This window comes from Cebus imitator, unplaced genomic scaffold, assembly GCF_001604975.1.
Source record: "Cebus imitator isolate Cc_AM_T3 unplaced genomic scaffold, Cebus_imitator-1.0 Scaffold213, whole genome shotgun sequence".
NCBI classification, from domain to species: Eukaryota; Metazoa; Chordata; class Mammalia; order Primates; family Cebidae; genus Cebus; species Cebus imitator.
Window position 1 is genome coordinate 1,229,153 of NW_016107528.1, and position 19,329 is coordinate 1,248,481.

At 43.4% G+C, this 19,329-nt stretch overlaps 1 pseudogene; it reads right to left on the reverse strand.

The window, feature by feature from the left end:
* The window catches only part of LOC108317996, a 7,357-nt pseudogene extending 3,586 nt beyond the window's left edge, over positions 1–3,771 (reverse strand).
* Between the last annotated feature and the right edge of the window lie 15,558 nt (positions 3,772–19,329).

The following is a 19,329-nucleotide window of genomic DNA, read 5'->3' on the forward strand; positions in this document are numbered from 1 at the left end:
AAAAAAAAAAAAAAAAAAAAAAAAAAAAAAAAAAAAAAAAAAAAAAAAAAAAAAAAAAAAAAAAAAAAAAAAGAGCAAAAATTGAGGTTTCCCAGAGAGGAAGAAATTCTGCCTAAGACTAAAGCATCAACTCCCAAATATTCCAGCTGCTGGCCTTCCCTGCAGACTTCAGACTTGCCAGGCTCCACAATCCCGTGAGCCAATTACTCGAAACAGATCGTAGTGTGTATGCATGTACACACACACACACACACACACACACACACACACACATATATACATACTCACATCCTATTGGTTCTGTTTCTCTGGAAAATTGTGACTGATCCAGGAGGAATTTTGATCCAAGAGCTTTTGGACATTCAGCTTGCTAATTTCAAGTCTTTGCTCAAATGTCACATTATCAGAGAGGCCTGTTCTGATCATTTTATTGAATATGAAAAATTAATCATCTTCTCATTCTGTATTCCTGATCCCCTGACCCCACTCTACTTTTTCCCACAGCAATGTCGCTTTTCACATAACTGTGTTACTATTTATTGTGTTTATTTTCTGTTGCCCTCCTCTAGTATATAAACTGCATGATAGCAGGTGTCATAGGATGACTTCCCTGGGAACAAAACTCTGAGCTGGGGATTTGTGTTCAAGGAGGCTTATTGCGGGAGAGCAGGACAGGTGCGCTCAGGAACAGCAGCCATAGGGTGTAAAGGAAGCAAGACTGGGCAGAGAGAGAACTTTGACTGTAATGCAGTTGCAACAGAGGTCTCCAATGATTCCCAAGGGAGCCCTGAAGCTGGGGAAGTGCTTCAGGGATGTCCTGAATTGAGAGGAAGTGGGTGGGCCCCAAATCAGCCAGTCATTGGATGCAGAATGTCCCCAGGAAGAGAACACAGCTCCCTTTGGCCAAGGGCAATTCCTAGGGCAGGCTTAGTGTGGGTTGTCAGCCAGCAACACTCCTGGAAGCTGGGGAATGAGCAGCGTAGCCCTGAGCGAGGATCTGGGTAATGCATGCAGGGGAGGCGCGGCGAGGGTGGGGTGTCTGAACAAGAGAGCAGCAGCCATCTTTATTTCTCTATCCTTATTGCTATATCCTCAGTTCCCAGGACAGAGCCTGGATAGTTGACTGGATGGGTATATGAATGAATGAATGAATGAATGCTTTTCAGAAAGACTGGCATGTACAAACAGGATGTGGCCACTGCTCTCAGTTGATGAACAGAATGACAAGAGGATAAAAATAGAAAATAGGCTAATGTGATCACAAAAACTATTAAGGCAGTTCATTGTAGGAAACAAAGAGTGATAAATAAGAGAATAGAGGCTTCGGGCTATTTGAGGGAGGGGCAGGGTTGGATATGGCACTAAATACGTTTATATGACAGAGAGTTTCCATGTCTTACACACAGATCCTGAGCAGTCGCAGGCCCAGTGTGTGCTGTTACCAGCCCGAGCCGGGCCCAGGGTTAAAGAAAGCATCCTGCGAACACAAGGAACAACTGGCTCCCGTGACAGAACCTTTAACAAGCCCTTTCTCAAATCTGTTGACTTAACACAAGCCGGGGAATTCTCTGAAAGGCAACATGGCTATAAATCAGCAAGTCCTGCGAACGTGCGTGCATTCCAGGGTCTTGGAGGAAAAGGCTGCACACAAAAGCACCTCTTCTAAGTCTTCAGGAATGCTGTGGTGAGTGGCCCTGGAGGTCTCGGGGTTAGACTTTGGGGCTGGGAATGAAAAGCATCCAGGAGAGGGGAGCAGGGAAGCCCCAGCGAGAGCAGCGCAGCTTGCTTCTAAGGGCGGCAATGGACACCTGGCACCCGGAGTGGTGCGTAGCAGATTCTAGGCACTCATTGAATGTCTGCTGAGTAACGGGAGAATAGTCAGGGACCTTGATTCTGGCCCTCGTTCTGTCATTCACTTGCCATGTGACCTTGGGGAAGTCTCTTCCCTTCTCTGAGTCTTGTTCATCCTGTCTGTAAAATATTGCACCTAAGCACAAATGGAATCTTCAGGAGTGAATGGCCCGTGACACTCTGAATTTATTTATTTATTTAATTTATTTTTGAAATGGGGTCTCACTCTGTCACTCAGACTGGCATGCAGTGGCACCATCATCGCTCACCGAAGCCTCAACCTCCTAGGCTCAGGTGATCCTTCCACTTCAGCCTCCTGAGTAGCTTGGACCACAGGCATGCACCACCATGCCCGGCTAATTTTTGTGTTTTTCGTAGACACAGGGTTTCACCATATTGCCCAGGCTGGTCTCAAACTCCTGGGCTCAAGCGATCTGCCCTCTTCAGCCTCCCAAAGTGCTGGGATTATAGTTGTGAGCCACCATGCCAGCTGAATTTAAAAAGCATTTGAAGAGGTGCTTGAAGCTGTGAAAGTCAGGAGACGTAAGAAGCCCATAGGGCAGAGTTTTCTAAGCTAATGTGAGCGCCTGTGATGGTCAGGGCCTGCTAGGGGAAGTAAGCAATCCCTGTGTGGCTGCCACGCCCCAGTGGAACTTGCAGGTAAGTAACAGGACACTGCTGTGTCCATCGCTCCAAGAGAAATGTCTCTCCCAGAGCTGCTGGAAACACAACAGATCTCCCTCTGGGCCAGCCTGATGCCAGAGGCCGAGGGGAAAGAGGAGAGTGCTATCTCTTGCCCACTGCAACTTCCATTCTCTCTGGGGCAAACCATTTCCTAAGGCCTGGAGGCTGGCAGAATGGCAATCAATTTCGGTCAATTGCCTGCTCACTTCCATCAGTGGTTTGATGTGGCGCAAAGAATGACAGCCTCCCACTCAGAATAGAAGAGTTCAAATTCTATCTTTTCTAACCCTTGCAAGCCTGGTAAGTGACTTAATTTCTCTGGATCTGTAAACAGGGACTGATCCTATGTACATGACAAGTATGATTTGATGGGAGAAGATCTGCATAAAACCAGCACATGTTTGTCTCCCCTCCCTCCTTCTCTCCCCTTTTCCCGCTACCTTCACTCCTTCCCTCTGTGCAAGCCAGCCTAGCTAGTTGGAACAGGATATAAACACACCATGCCAAGAGCATGGGTGTGATGCCCATAAAGGACCAGAGTCCTGGATAGACAACTTGCAAGTTGTGTGCTCAGGCTCCTCATCACAGAACAAAGGCAGTTTGTGACTGATCAGTGTCACTGTGGACAAATACTATTTATTCAGCAAGGATGCCAAGCATTTTTAATCCCTGACTCATCAGGAAGAGGAATTTGGCAAAGGGGGGATGGGGGTAGGGAATAAACGGGAATAAATCCAAGTGAGGCAAGAATGTAATTATGAGGGTCAGATTGTGCTGCTCTGGAGCACAGAGGGAAATGGGGGGAGGTGGTCCTTTCCCTTGGAAGAACTGACACAAGGATGCCAATTCTCCCTTTGTAAACCTGGAAAAGAGAAGGCCTTGATATAAATTTTGGGTTTTTCATTCTCCCTCATGAAGTTGCACTTATATTGAACCAGGGGCTCTGAATCCCACGGCTGTGGATTCCTGCAGAGTGGAAATGTAATGGAAAGGAGCCCTCACGTATCTCCATTTGTGCTAAGCAGTTTTTGTGTGCCACGTGGCAGTAAGTACTATCACACAGGAGGCATGTCCATTTTTTACTTAAATCTGGATCCTTACATTAAAAGCAGTTGGAGTTTAGACCCACATGCCAGCCAGGCCTGAGTTGGGTTCCCTCTTTCGTCTGATGCTCCTTTTGCCCCATATGTCTCCACACTCAGGGTTCAGCAGCCCAGCCACGGGAATAGGCTTCATAGTGGCTCCTTCTTGGCTGGGGGCCCTGGACCCTGATCAGGCTGCCCAGAGCCTCCCCTGCCATGTCACCTTCTTGTGAGCTGAGTCTGAGAAGGTGCTTGACTCCTTCCAGGAGTGGAGAGACGGTGGCCCACGTGGTGACAGTCACTTGCTTTCTCTGCTTTGGTTGGTCGCCTCTCTCCGCCAGCTCCTTTCTTTAACTCCCAGCTCTTTCTTCCCCATCACAGGGCCTTGTTATGGTCTCCTGTTCCCCTCCCCATGATGCTAGAAACTGCCTCTTCTCTTACCTCCCCTTTCTTCTTTTCCCAAGATTCCTGCCTCCTGTTTGAGCGCTCTCATTCCATGCTGAAGCCATGAGAATTTCCTCCCCTGCAGTATGGAAAGATGCTCTTAATAGCAGCTCGTATGCCAGTGGGCCCAAAAAACTGCCCCAGGAAAGTGGCACAGAGATCATCCTGAGAACTGAGTAAGTCTGAAGGAGGAGAAAGTAGCATTAATTGAGCCCTAACTCTGTGCCAAGGAACTTGCATTCAATGTACAGCTAGTGCTCGACTTACGACCACGATTGGTTCCAACAGACCGGTTGTAACACGATTTGGTCATAAGTTGAGTAGGCTATATGCACACCGAGATGGTAGTGCTGCCGGAAGCTGGTCCGCACTGTCATATGCCCAGCTGGGCAACGTTTGCACTGCCAGACGCGGAGCAGTCGTGGCTAGTGATTGTGGTCGTGAAGTCGAATGGTCGTAAGTTGCATAGGTCGTAAGCCGACCAATACCTGTATATCTAATCTTCACAGCATTCTTTTGAGATGCTTTACTCCCCCTTTGTGGATGAGCCAGTTGAGGCTCAGAGAAGGTAAGTGCCTAAGCTGAGGCCTCAGTTAGCAAATGGCAGTCATAATCTTTTCCCAATCTGTTTGACTCTGGAGTCACTCTCATTTCCAGACTTCTGCCCCTTGCTGATTCCACAGTAATCTTCACATTCATCTCTGGCTAATGCAATTCCATCTTGATTTTCAAGAAAATGTGATGTGTCAGGTTGAAGTTTAAACACAGCATCTGTATTAATCCATTTCCACGCTGCTGTTAAATACATACCCAGAACTGGGAACAAAAAGAGGTTTAATTGGACTTGCAGTTCCACATGGCTGGGGAGGCCTCAGAATCATGGTGGGAGGAGGAAGGCACTTCTTACATGGCAGCAGCAAGAGAATGAGAGAGAAACAAAAGCAGAAACCCCTGCTAAACCCATCAGATCTCGTGAGACTCACTATTATGAGAATAGCAGGGGAAAGACCAGCCCCCCCCATGATTCAATTACTTCCCCCTGGGTCCCTCCCACAGCACATGGGAATTCTGGGAGATACAAGTCAAGTTGAGATTTGGGTGGGGACACAGCCAAACTATATCAGCATCATAGAAATTAAAGTTAGAGAAGCAGAAATAAATGTGGCAAGATGATTTGTAGGATGATAATGAGACACAAGCTCCAATAATTTGACTTGAGTTGAAAAATGCTAAATATGTATGTATTTTGTGTTTTGGGGTGTGTGTGTGTGTGTGTGTGTGCGAGAGAGAGAGAGAGAGAGAGAGAGAGAGAAAGAAAGAAAAAGAGAGAGAAAGTGCAAGAGAGACTGAATAAATCCAGAAAATTAATAAAAGCATCAATCCAAGGCCACTGGTCCTGAATGCTAGGGCAAGATGAGAAAGCAGCTCAGGAAATGATTATGATGAACAGAGAGACTCTTACCTAGGAGAAATCTTGTTACTCAGGATGAGGAAAATGTTAAATTCTTCTCAGCTAGTGTTTTATTATTTAAAAATACTGCAAACAATTAATTACTCACAAATATACATTAAATAATGTGTCTCTAAAAGAAACACATATAAAACAAGGTCATGTATTGATTGGTTTATGAAACATTGTGACCAGAGGCTGGAAGGAGCTGGGCTCTTCCCAGGAGCAGTGATTCAGTGTTCACTAATTCATTGTCTGCAGAGACTTTATAGACTAGACCATAACTAGGCTGAATAACAAGAATTGACTGTCTGTTTTCTGGCCTGTTTACTGTTGTCTCTCCCACTAGACAGTGTGCTCTACAGAAACAGGCATTGTGTCTGCTTTCCCCACCTCTAGATCCCTGCAATCCCTGGCATGTAGTAAGTGCCAATAAATGATTGCCTTTTTTGAATGAAGGAGTGAATGAAAGAGGAGGAGAATCATGAAAATGTAGGGTCACAGAAGCCAGGGGAGTTTTGAGCAGGAGTGAGTCATCAACAGCGTGGACAAAGCAGAGGAACTGGTGAGGGAAGGAGGAAAAGTGCCTACTAGCTGGCATATGGGAGCCTGGGAGACTGGTTTCAGCTGAGGAAGGAGGGCAGAAGCCAGGCTGTAGCAACTGAGGAATGGGTAATGAGGAAGAAGAAAGAGTGTGGGCTACATTTTTGAAAGTTTGGGTGAGGAGGGGAGGAAAAGGGTTTGATAGAAGCTAGAGGAGCACCTGGCCAAGGGGTGGGTGTTTCAGGCTGGAGAAGTGCTTCCATAATAATAAGCTGTTGGGGGGACAGTATCCCAGAGGATGAAGAGGCTGGGGTTGTAGCAGAGAGAGGTGGAAAGAAAGAAATGTGGTTCAGGGTAAAGGTTAACCCTGAACAGGAAGAGGAAGATCTGAGCTGCAGCAGCTAGGAAAAAGGAAACAGGGATGAGTGTGAATGTGAATGTGAAGGGGGCAGGAAGGTGAAGGGGGTCCTTCCTGATCACCTTGGTGTCTTTGGTGCATTAGGAGGCCAGGTGTGATGCAAAAGAAGGAGGTCACATGAAGGCTGAGCTGAGGCTTGGTGAAGGTGAGGGAGTTCATGCTGGACAAATCAAAGGACTAGTGGGCAGATAGATGCTGGAGACCCAGGAGGCTGTGGTGGTCTTAGCAGGCAGGGTGAAAAGAGCAGTTGAGGCTGGTTATGGGGCTGCTGGCCAGCCTCGATGTTTTGCTGGGCATGGGCAGTAAGAGGACTGTGGTACAAGGGAGCTGAAGCATCTGTGAGAGAAGAGGATTTGTGATCAACAACGAAGTTCAGGTTGATGATTAGGAGAAGACAGAGGATCAGGGGCTTGTGGTATTTGTGAGGTAGAAGAGCAGATATGGAGGGATAAGGAGACGAGGGGGGGTGGTCAGGGGTTCATGAAGGGAAGCTTCAGGTGCTGATCAATCCCAGAGTGTCATCCTGCCTGTGAGTGTGCAGATGAAGGTCAGTAGAGTTCCTGGTATTCAGGAGATCCAGGGATTACATGGATCCAGTAATCTAGATAGCCTTGCATTGATTTTGCATTGGCTTTGTATTGATCGATTTTTGCATTGATTAGATCTTATACAGAATAAGCTTCTTACTGTGATTTTTCAGGCCTGAGGCAGATGACAGTGAAATAACCTGTCGAAGTTGTTTCAGTGAGATTGTTAAGCATCATATGTCCAAGGGAAATATTAATCTCACCAAGTCTCACATATGTAAGACAGCCATCCTTTCCTCTACCTATCACACAAAGCCAAATGGATCTATTATTTGAAAGAAAGTTGAAAGAAAGGTTTGCATATCTACAAGGAGTGTGGTATAAAGGAAAAAGGGTTAACATATTCAAATATTGGTCCTGGCTCTGTCACTAACGTCCCGATTCTGGGCAGGTTTAACATTCTGGGGCCCAGTTTGCAGACACCTACTGCCTCTCTATCAGTTCTTCTCAGTCCCACTTCTTAACCCATCATGTTCAGGCTTTCATCCCCAGCACAATGTACCTGCCCATTGAGAACTACCAGTGACTCCAAATGGTCCATCCCAGTGGGTTCTTACCTGGTCTTGATCTCCTTGACTTCAGAGAGAATAGCACTCGGCATTGCGGGCCACCCCTCTGCAGACCTCTTCTTAACTTTGCTTCAGAAGCACCATCCTTGAGGTTCTCCTACTCAGCTCCTATATGCCCTTCTCTGGCTCCTGCACTCTCAGGCAGTTGATCCCCAGGATGGACCCTTCCTCTCTCCAGAGTTTCTCCCTTGGCACTCTCTTTCAGTTGCTTATTTCAGTCACTACCTCCTTTCAAGGGATTTAATTATTTATCTTCAGCTCTGACTTTTGACTCTTGTTCTAGTTGAAGTTTCCAAGTGCCTATTGGACATCTCCACCAGCATGTCAAATTTACTAGGTGCAAACCAGAATGCATTTTTTTCTCTGTTATCCCTCTCTGTTTCATATTCCTATCCATGGAACCATTGTTCTCCTGTCACTCAAGATATTTTCCATTTTTTGCAAATAATGGTTCTCTGAAATAATTATAGTATCTCGGAGAAGTTCATCTGAAAGGGATCCTAGAGGTGGTATCTCACAGTGGGAGGCATCGTGGCTACAGGTGGATGTGGCCTGTGGACTTGAATCAATCTGTATTTGAATGCTGGCTTAGTCACTTGCTTGCTGAGTGGCCTGTGGAAAGTTCCTTAACTTCTCTGTGCCTCAGTATCACACTGGTAAAATGGAGATAATACCTTAAAAGGTTATTGTTAGCATCAATTAGATGATATATGTGAAGTCCTTAGTAAAGGGCCTAGCACTTATTAAATATTCAATGAATAGTATTTATTATCAAGGATACTACTCACTCATTTTTCAGATGGTGAAACTAATGACTGAGGAGATAAGTGATTAATAGGGAAAGAGTTGGCACTAGAAACATGTCTGATGACTTCAAGATCTGTATGCCTAACTACATTTTTTTTTTTTTTTTTGAGACACAGTCTCACTCTGTTGCCCAGGCTGGAGTGCAGTGATGTGATCTCAGCTTATTGCAACCTTCCCTCCTGGATTCAAGCAATTATCCTGCCTCAACCTCCTAAGTAGCTGGGACTACAGGCATGTGCCACCATGCCCAGCTAATTTTTGTATTTTTAGTAGAGACAGGGTTTCACCATGTTGGCCAGGCTGGTCTCGAACTCCTGACCTAAGGTTATCCACCTGCTTTGGCCTCCCAAAGTGTTGGGATTACAGGCGTGAGCCACCGCGCCCAGCCCTACCTACATTTCTTAAGGCAATTTATGTATGAGCCAAGGAGTAATGATTGGAAACAGTAAGAAAAGCATCTTTGAAGTGGTTTATTTTTATATCCTAAGTTCCTTGGGGAAGGGGTCATGTCTCTAACTTGCTGTCAAGTCTTAATTATGTATGCTAATTGGGACCAAGAAAACTTGATTAAATGAAAAGTCCATATCGTCTCCAAATGCCATTTAAATAGTAACGTCAACCTTTTCTTTAATTATCATGTATCTGTTTGTTGGAGGTACTACCACAATGTAGAAACAGAACATGAAAAATAGCAAAAATGCTTGAGTCTCAGATTTCTAACTAGGTTTCAAAAGAGAATGACAAATAAGTTCAGCTCAAAAGAAAACTCAAAGGTTTTGAAAAATAGACACGGAATGAAGGCATTGTGATATATAAAAATAAACGGAAGAAATTCCACATTGTTATCAATGTCTGAAAGTGCTCCATGTTTGGGAAGAGATTAGCCCGGGTTACTAGTGCTGTTTTTCATATTTACTTATCTTGTTAACTTCATTAAACCTAACAGGAAATAATTTCAGCATCACAGCTAATTTATTTTGACATCCCAAGAGTGCTATTTTTTTTTTTTTAATTGTGCCTGCTGCTTTCTATCAAACCATACCCCAATTGAAGGGGCATCTGTTATTGGAATGTCTTTTCAAAAATAACAGTGGAGTCTAAATGTCTGGAAGGTTTACAATAAAATCTTCTATTTGGAGCCAACATTTGCGATGGGATGCTTGGGTTTATTTTACTTTATTTTTTAAGTCTTTCCAGACTTTTGAGAAAGTCATCATGTGTGATCATGTTTCTTCAGCTGAACGTGATCAATTCAATCTGGCTCATTGAGAGTTTGGGAAGGGGAATCTCCCAGGAGGCATGAAGTAAACAGCATGTTCTGGATGTGTCTATCAGGTACAGGTATGAGTTCTGGGTGTTCTTTCTTTTCTTTTTTTTTTCTTTTCTTTTCTTTTCTTTTCTTTCTTTCCTTTCTTTCTCTCTCTCTCTCTCTCCTTCCTTCTTTTCTTTTCTCTTTTTTCTTTTCTCTTTTCTTTTCTTTTCTTTTCTTTTCTTTTTCTAGAGTAGAGTCTTGCTGTGTCATTCAGACTGAAGCACAGTGCCACGATCATAACTCACTGCAGTCTCCAACCTGTGGGCTCAAACAATCCTCCTGCCTCCGCCTTCTGAGTAACTAGGACTACAGGTGTGTGCCACCATGCCTGGCTATTTTTTTTTCTTTTTTTGTAGAGATGGAGTCTCACTATGTTGCCCAGGCTGATCTTGAACTCTTGACCTCAAGCATCCTCCCCCCTTGTCCTCCCAAAGTGCGGGAATTATAGTTGTGACTCACTACTGCACCCAGACAAGTGCCATGACTTTTAAAGGGAACTCCTTATTTCTACCTACAGTTAGTTTCCAGTAGCTTCTGTTTTGAACGTTTGAACAGTTTGGTCAACCTGTTATAGTAGGTAGCTAGTCAGATATGAGCAGGGCAGGAGAGGGCCCCCTACCTCCCACTAGGAATGTCAGGCGACCATCAGGTGGTGGTCGGAGGTTGTTAACCTGCCTCTCTAAAGTAATAATTGGTCGCAGCCAGCACCAGGGAAAGGCAGTCTCCCAATAGATTTTTAAAAAACCTAAAACTGGTGACCAGCAGCTTCCCAATAAGATCTCAGGAGTTGGGTGAGTGGGCTCACTCACCCATGTGCACTGAGAGGCAAAATGGTGGAGTTTAACTGGTATATGACCCTCTAGGAACATTCCACTGGCAAGGGAAGAAAGCCTCAGGTGAGCATGCGTACAACTCCAGTAAACACACTGCGCATGCTCCCCTCCCAATCGCTAGCAGGCCACTGCACGTGAAGATGGCCCACCCCAAGGAAGAGTCAGGGGAGAAGGAATGCAAGACCCCAGAAGCATGCAACCATACGAAACCGCAAATCAAAAGGTCAAACCATGCACTTGATCTCTCAGGTCGCCCGCTTGGCCCTCTTCCAAGTGTACTTTTCTTCCTTTCTTTCCTGCTCTAAAGTTTTTAATAAATTTTCACTCCTGCTATGTAATACTTGCTTCTGTCTCTCTTCCCGCCTTATGCCCCCCAGTTGAATTCTTTCTTCTAAGGAGGCAAGAACTCAGGTTGCTGCAGACCTGTATGGGTTCGCTGCTGGTCTCAGACTTTGGTGCCGTGGGACTCAGATACATTCCACTGCTAACAATCCAGCAAATATTTCATGCTCTTTTAATACCTGCTAATACTGCAGTAGCATCCAGAGGCAAGAGAAGGGTGTGGGGGAAGTACATGTCCCCTTATTCCCAACTTCACTACTGGAGAGTATGGCATGTTAAAATGAAACTAAGGCTTGGATTGATTTTTGGCAGACACAAAAATTAATATTTATTCATAAACATGAAAACAAATGCAAAGATATTTTGAAGGCAGAATGGGCCAGCCTAGGAAAAGGATCAGATCTTCCATGCAGTTAAAAGAGGCAGGACCTTGGGCAGTGAGATCTGAAGATGGCAACAAACTGCTGGGCGTGCCAGATTCTGTAGGCCAGGGCTGTGGAGCTGGGCTCCTCCTACCTATCCCTTATGCCAAGCAACAGACCCTCTGGGTTAGATTTAGACAAACTATCTGAAGTACTACATAACCACCTTTGAAGGTTATTGATTCCTGATTAGGATTCCTAATAGCTAATTAACTGCCCCTGAAGGGAAGATTTCAGATTAGGATACTTTGAACATTTGTTGACTGCCGCTAAACATTTGTTAACTGCTGCGAAACGTTTGCTAACTGCTGCTAAGAGTTAATTTGTATACACACTACAGCATACTGCTCATAGCCAAATACAGCATCGCTGTTTTCCCGGTCTCCCAAGCTAGACATCTCAAAGTCATGCTTGTCACTGCCAAATGCCTTGCCCATCAACAGTTCTGACACATCTAACAGTCATCATATCTCAAATTTGGCTTCTCCTCGTATCTCTAGAGCCATTGGCTGAGTTTCAGCCCTTATCAGGAACTCTCCTTGAATTACTGCTCATCTTAACCTTACTCTCTTCCTATAGTTCATTGCCTATTCCAGAGTTCTTATCCTAAAAACAAGTCTGACCCTGTCATAAAATCTTTTCAGGGCTCCCCAGGCCGACTTAATAATATCCAACCTCCTTAGCTGATTTCAAGGGACCTCTACCATATGGCACCCTATGCTCCAGCCTGCATAAGCTTTTCACAGTTTCCAAAATATTCCGATCTGGTTTATTCAGACCACTGGCAGGTGCAGTTCCTGCCTGGTTTCATTACCTGGCAAACATTGTTCCTTATTTTAAGGCCTTCTTTATTTTGCTTCTTCTGAGAAGGGGACGGGTGGTTGTTTGTTCAGGTCTTTGTGTTCCCACAGTCCTTTCTGTTTATATTCATTGATAATAGCTATTGTGTCATGTAAATTAGGGTTGTCAGATACAATGGAGGATGCCCAATTAATTTCGAATTTCAGATAAATAATGATTTGTATTACACATAGGTCTCATGTACTATTTAGAACATATATGAAACAATTATTTGTTTTTTATCTAAACTTCAAATTCAGCTGAGCATTCTGATTTTTATTTGCCAAATCTGGCAAGCCTAGCTGTGTTGTAATTCAACTGTGTACGTGTCTGTTACGCTTCACTGTGAACTCCTGGAAGGCACTTGTGTCCAAGTGAGCAACCAAACTACAAGTTCCTATGGGATAAATGTTACTTGAATAGAAAAAAAAAAAAAAAATAGAAAGCTCAAAAGATAAATAAATGTCATTACTTGTCTTTTCTACATTTGGAAAAATTAAAAAATAAAAATGTTGGGCTCCATGAAAGATCCAAGTAATAGTGTACCCTGTATCCAGCATTTTCTCTTTTTGAGATGGGGTTTCACTCTGTCACCCAGGCTAGAGTACAGTGGTGCAACCATAACTCACTGCAGCCTCAAACTCCTGGCCTCAAGTGATCCTCCCTCCTCAGTCTCTCAAGTAGGTGGGGGACAGTAGGAATACACCACCATGCCCAGCTAATACATACATGCGTATATATATATATATATATATATATATATTTTTTTTTTTTTGGTAGAGACATGGTCTTGCTATGTTTTCCAGGTTGGTCTCAAACTCCTGGTCTCAAGAGATTCTTATCATCCCAAAGCTTTGGGATTGTGGGAATGAGCCACAGTACCCAGCCCTAACAATATTTTGAAAATCAAAAGCATTTTCAAAAGTAAGCGATGAAAATGATAGAGGCAGAGTGGATGAATATTTTCTTTTGTGAAACCCGAATTATGCCTAATATAGAGTAATAATAATAATGATATAATAATAATACTAATAATGATATTACTCTATATAGGAATTATATGTAGAGTAATATATAGAACATTATATTCATTGTATAGAGTAATAATATTATCAGTATTATATTAGTAGTATATTACTGTATATAATTCCTATATAGAGTAATAATAATAATGATAATGAAATAATGTTAGTTATTGTGAACTTTTGGTCAATATATTTTAAGTGCCTCTTCATCAGAGCCTTACAAAGCCCCATGAGGCAGGTACTCACCACCAGAGGCTGGATAATGTCAGTTTCCAATTGTGAGCCTTGTTAGCTTTGGTTTCAAGAGCTATTCTACTTCCTCCCCAGAGACCCATGGGGAAGCTAACTGGGTAGGAGAGTTGTTGAAAGGTCTACCTTATAAATTGAAAATAATGCATGATGTTGCCAGGTTTCTGTGTGGGATTTGGACTCAGCCCCACTTCATCTTGGGAAGCTTTCTTTGCCTGTAAGTGTTTCTCAGACATCCACTTTTGTCTGAGTCTTGTGGCCATAAAACTGCCTTGACCAAAAGTTTGTTTTCAGGGCTATGACTTGGGGACATAAAGAAATGTTTGAGAAGGGAACAGGGATAAAAGCACGCAAGATTCTGTGTGGAATGGAACATTGGTACAGCCACCTCACTTCCTTTAGTTGAGCACATGGTGGGAGACCATTCAAAAAGCCAACAACTTGGGTAACAGCTCTTAAATTGACGTTGTTTAGGCCTGAATGTATCCAACTGGTTTTAAATGTTTTGTTCCCCACATAATTCCTATTTTAAGAAGATTGGTTACTATAGAGACTAGAGCTGCCTTTATTCTGGATGTTCAAGAGAGGATGCGTTGACTAATGGTTAGAGCAGAGGTCTAAGGTCCAAGGTCCTAGTCCTAGCCCAACCACAGGCTCACTGAGAGCTTGTCCCCATGCTGCAATTCTTCCTTAGCTAGTGAGGAGCAAAAAATATCTTTGATGTGGCCGTTTGGGCCGTGATATTTACATACTTTGTTATTGATGGTGGGTGAGATGGAAGAAATGGGGTGAGGGAGAGAGCAATTCTAACATGAAGTGAATTTTAAAAAATATTGAAGTTGGAAGGTTGTCGACCTGCTAAATAAGCTGGCAAATGGGAAGTAACTTCTTATCACAGCATCACCTCTGGGACTGGACTTGGCCAATAGAGGCTCAGAGTCCTTTTTAAAAAAGCGTAAGGTTGTGCGTATGTATGTCCACATGCATGCATGCCAAAGCTTATGCTCCTAAGGGTAAGATATAAAGGCTGCAATTTACAAATCTATGTAAATGATTTATCCCTTAGAAAGAATTATTTTATTCTCTAGCACAGTGCATGTAGTTTTAGTTTTTTTAAAAAACAGGTTTATTATGAAGAATTTTCAGACACAAAGTTGAGATGCTAATAGTGTGAAGAGCTCCTATATATCTATTACCCAGCTTCAAGCTTCAACAATTAACATTCTGTCATTCTTGTTTCATTTCCCTCTTTTTAAAACATTTCTTTTCTGAACCATGTTAGAGCAAATCCCAGATGACATATTATTTTACTTGCAAATACTTCAGTATGCATCTTTAACAGATAAAGCCTTCTTTCCATAACCACAAAGTACCATTATCATACCCAACAGAATTAACAATTTCTTAATATTTATCTAATACCTAATGCATGTTCAGTTTTCTCAGGTTGTCTCAGAAATACCCTTTTTAAATAGTTGGTTTGTTCCAATTAGGATTCTGATATGGCGCACATATTAACATTTGTGTGATATGTCTGTTAAGTATTTTTAGCCTGTAACAATTCCCTTTTCTCTCTTACCCTATTTTATTTGGAAACATGTCAAACATTTTTGGAAAAGCTGTTAGGCAAATGCAGTGAACTCCCACTTACCTTCACATTTTACATACTTTCTTGATAGTCCTTCTCTCCACATGTGTGTGCTGGGGGTGTGCTTACGATTGTCATCACCATCGTCATTTTGCTGAAGCATTTGAGAGCTTTCGAGTTTGTGCAGATATTGTGGTATTTTTATGCTTAACCATTCCAGTGCATTTCCCTTACAAACGAGGGCATTCAAATACAAAGTCACATTATACATAATTGTAAATATGGCACTGAGAAAATTTAAGGATTATACTTAAGGATAATATCTATTATCCATTCTATATTCAAATGTCCCCAATTGTCCTTTAAAAGAATTAGTGAAACAAATCTAAAACTAGCACACTTGGTTATAATTTACAGCAAATTTCCATGTGTTGAGGCCGAGATTTGTTCTGTCTCTTATTTTTTGCACTCCCAATTCATTCTATTACATCGAAGATGTTTGCCCTCAGAGGGTATTTATGTTTGTGTTTTTTATGTTCCCATGCAGAACAACCCCGAATTTTATTTTCAGGGGCTTCTTCATGGTCTTAAAGATGCCTCTGAAGCATTTATTCTTGGTTTTACTCTTGCAATTCTTCCTTGTTTCAATTCAGAGCACAGCAGAAAATGTGTTTCAACTCACATTTGTGGAAGAGGAAGGAGTTGGGCTCCGGACGTTACTGTCTCTCCTTGAAACATAGCCTAGCCACTCCCACCTGGATATTTGGAGCTTCCCATATTTTGGAGTTGGGACTAGAAACATGTCTGATGACTTCAAGATCTGTGTGCCTCTACATTTTTTTTTTTTTTTTTTTGACACAGTTTCATTTTGTTGCCCAGGCTGGAGTGCAGTGGTGCAATCTTGGCTCACTGCAACCTCCACCTCCTGGGTTCAAGCAATTCTCATGCCTCAGTCTCCTGAGTAGATGGAATTATAGGGATGTGCCCCCACACTCAGCTAATTTTTGTATTTTTAATAGAGATGGGGTTTCGCCATGTTGACGAGGCTGGTCTTGAACTCCTGACCTCAAGTAATCCACCCCCTCAACCTCCCAAAGTGCTGGGGTTACAGACATGAGCCACTGCACCCAGCCTGTTTTCAGGGTTTTATAGGGGAAATGAAAACCCATAAGTGCAGGACAGTAGTGACCTGCTGCATCTAGTCACTTGGCGTGAAATATTCAGTATCATAATGATGATCATGGCTGCCATACAACGGTTATTCTGTTTAATCTTCCCAATACAGTATAGAGATTACAGTTTCCATTTAAAAGGTGGGACTCCTAACGCTCAGAGAGGTTACAGAGCTTTTTCCCAGCCATACAGATGGTCAGTGGTGGGCTAGGACTGGAACTCAGCTCTCTTCATCTTAAAAGCACATGCTTTTACCTTTCCTTCCACTGCTTCCTTGAGGAATTTTGCCCCGCTTACTCAATGGGTGTTGCAATGAGTTTTCCTTAAGTTCTGTAGCTTATCTTTCCACCACCTACAACCTCATTATATCCAATGAGACTTCGCAGCTAAGCAGCCTCTGCAGAGCACTGAGTACTCACTTGGCCTACGATCGTTGGTACTGACAGAAGGACAAGGAAATATCTATTTCCAAAATTGGAAAACGTAATGCAGGTACATGTTTGGTGCTAATGAGTTTAGGCACTAGCATGGAGGAGGAGAAAGGCGAAACACAGCAATAATTACTTTTTGCATCAATGTTTTTCCCTAATAACTCATTTCTAGAGCCAGGTCTGCTGGAACAGCTTCAACTGCTGGCAACTTGAAGGTTCCATCCATAGTGTCAGAAGTTAGAACCGAAAGGGAGTAATAGAGGAAGAGAGAAGGACGCTTCCAGGCGTGTGAGGGTAGCCAGAAAGGCCAGGGCCGCCTCTGTTCCCAGCTTGGCCCTGTGACGCCTGGCCCAGCAGAGCTCCGGTTCTTGGCCGGTCTGTGGGAGAAAGATGCCGGAAGCTGGGCCAGAGGTCTGGCCTGGTCAGAGACTGAACCACTTAAATGCTAAGAAAAAGGCTTCTCAGAGTTTTGGAGCCTGGGAAGTTTGCTCTGATGGACTTCCTTATCAATGAGGGAAGGGATCTCTAGTTCTGTCTTCATTCATCTTAGGCCTGTTTCCATGCTCTTCTCCTTGTAGCCAAAGGATTAAAAATGCCGTGCCTCTGCTTTCCACAGCATGGCGGGGCAATGGCTTTATCTACACGTTATTGCTGGAGACACTGAGACAGTTTGAAATCTGCAGCAAAGGCAGCAGGATGGCATCTCTCCATTTCCCATATCTTTTTCAAATACAGTGTGCCAGGTGCCAAAACATCTAAATGTTATAGAAAGAGTCTCTGGACTCAGACGATTTGAATTCCAGGTTTTCCATTTACAAGCTGGGTGACCTTGGCCAAATTTCTCAGCCTCTCTGAGCTTCAATATCCTTGTAAAATGTAAAAAACAATTCCTACTTGCCAGGCCTGTGAGGATGAAATGACATAATATATGCCAAAAATATGTACACCTGTTCCCAGTAGGGGGTGAGAGCTGATTTCCTTTCTCTCTCCACCCCCTTCAGATTCATACATCCCTTTTTCTTTTTGCTGTAGCTCACATAGCACTTTAGAAAAGGTAATACTTGCTTTTCATTTCTTCTGAAAAGGCTGTACAAATCTAACATCTATAGAGTCTGGGTAATTATCCAGAGTCTTGGTAATGATGTTTATGAGAACTGTGCCAAGGAATGGGACATTCTCATCCTAGCCAAACACTCGTTGCAGCTCAGAAAAGGGGAAAGACTGCCCAGGCCAGGTACACACAGGCCGACAAAGACCAATAGCACCAGCGGAAGCCAGGTAATTTCCCACCAGGCAGAACGAAAGGGCCAGAGTTAAAAAAATAGTACTGGGCCGGGCACTGTGGCTCACACCTGTAATCCCAGCACTTTGGGAGGCCGAGGTGGGTGGATCATGAGGTCAAGAGATCGTAGACCATCCTGGTCAACATGGCGAAACCCTGTGTACTAAAAATACAAAAATTATCTGGGTGTGATGGTGCGTGCCTGTAGTCCCAGCCTCGGGAAGCTGAGGCAGGAGAATTGCTTGAACCCGGGAGGTGGAGGTTGCAGTGAGCCGAGATTGCGCCATTGCACTCCAGCCTGGGCACCAAGAGGGAAACTCCATCTCAAAAAAAAAAAAAAAAATAGGACAAGTTTCCCAGACATCTGTTTCTTTTGGGATTTGTAGCACTGATCCTTGCCTCAAGGATCTGAATGCCTAATTGCTGGAGGCAACTCAAAAGAAATTGAATCAACAGTGGCAGAAACAAATTAGTAGAAAAGCTGGCCCAAATAAGATGCCCTCCACCAGAATTCTGTAATGGCCTGAGTTGGATTCCCATCAGACAAGATACCCAATGTGAGGGTGGAAAGCTTTTGTATCTGGATTGAATAGGGACCCAGTGCAGGAAAATTACTAGAAAATGAAGGAAAGCAAATACAATGGTAAAACTTTTAATGTAGCTCTAGAGTGGCACTTTTGTTTCTGTTCCAAAGTGCTGCGTTTCACCCAATAGACCTGTAATATTTTCGAAAGAGGAGAATAAGAACGGCTGGCAGAGCAGAGCGGGTGGTAGAGAGGAGAGGCGGAGAGCTCTGGGTTAGAGATGTGTGCTTTATGACGTACGTGTGGAACTTCATGTTTTGAGATGTGACTGTCATAAAGTAATATAGCTATTTATATCAACATTTAAGGCCATTTTCTTACCGTGCCTGGGTGGCCAGTGAGCTGGTTTGAGAGCAGTTCCACAGGAGGGGTCTAAAGACTTTCTCAGCAAAGCAGAGTCCTTGAACAAAGTGCATAAAACTCACAGGGTGATCTCTCTGAGCAAGATTCTCATTTGAATGTGTGAATACAGGTTGAGAGGACAAGCTTTGGGATCCATGGGCCCATTGGAATCTCAAATCTTCCAATTACAGAAAGCCCTCAACTTAATGTGGTCAATAAGTTCTTGGAAATTGTGACTTTAAGCAAAAAGACCTGTAACCATTTTTTCCCCCTCACCAATGTTATAATGAAACAACACTGAGCTAAACGATGTTATTTCAGCCCCTGCTATACAGCATTTAGCTTCCTGTTGCAATTTCTTTTCTTTTCTTTTTTTTTTTTTAAAGATGGAGTCTTGCTCTGTTGCCCAGGCTGTAGTACAATGGTATGACATCGGCTCACTGCAACCTCCACCTCCCAGGTTCAAGCGAT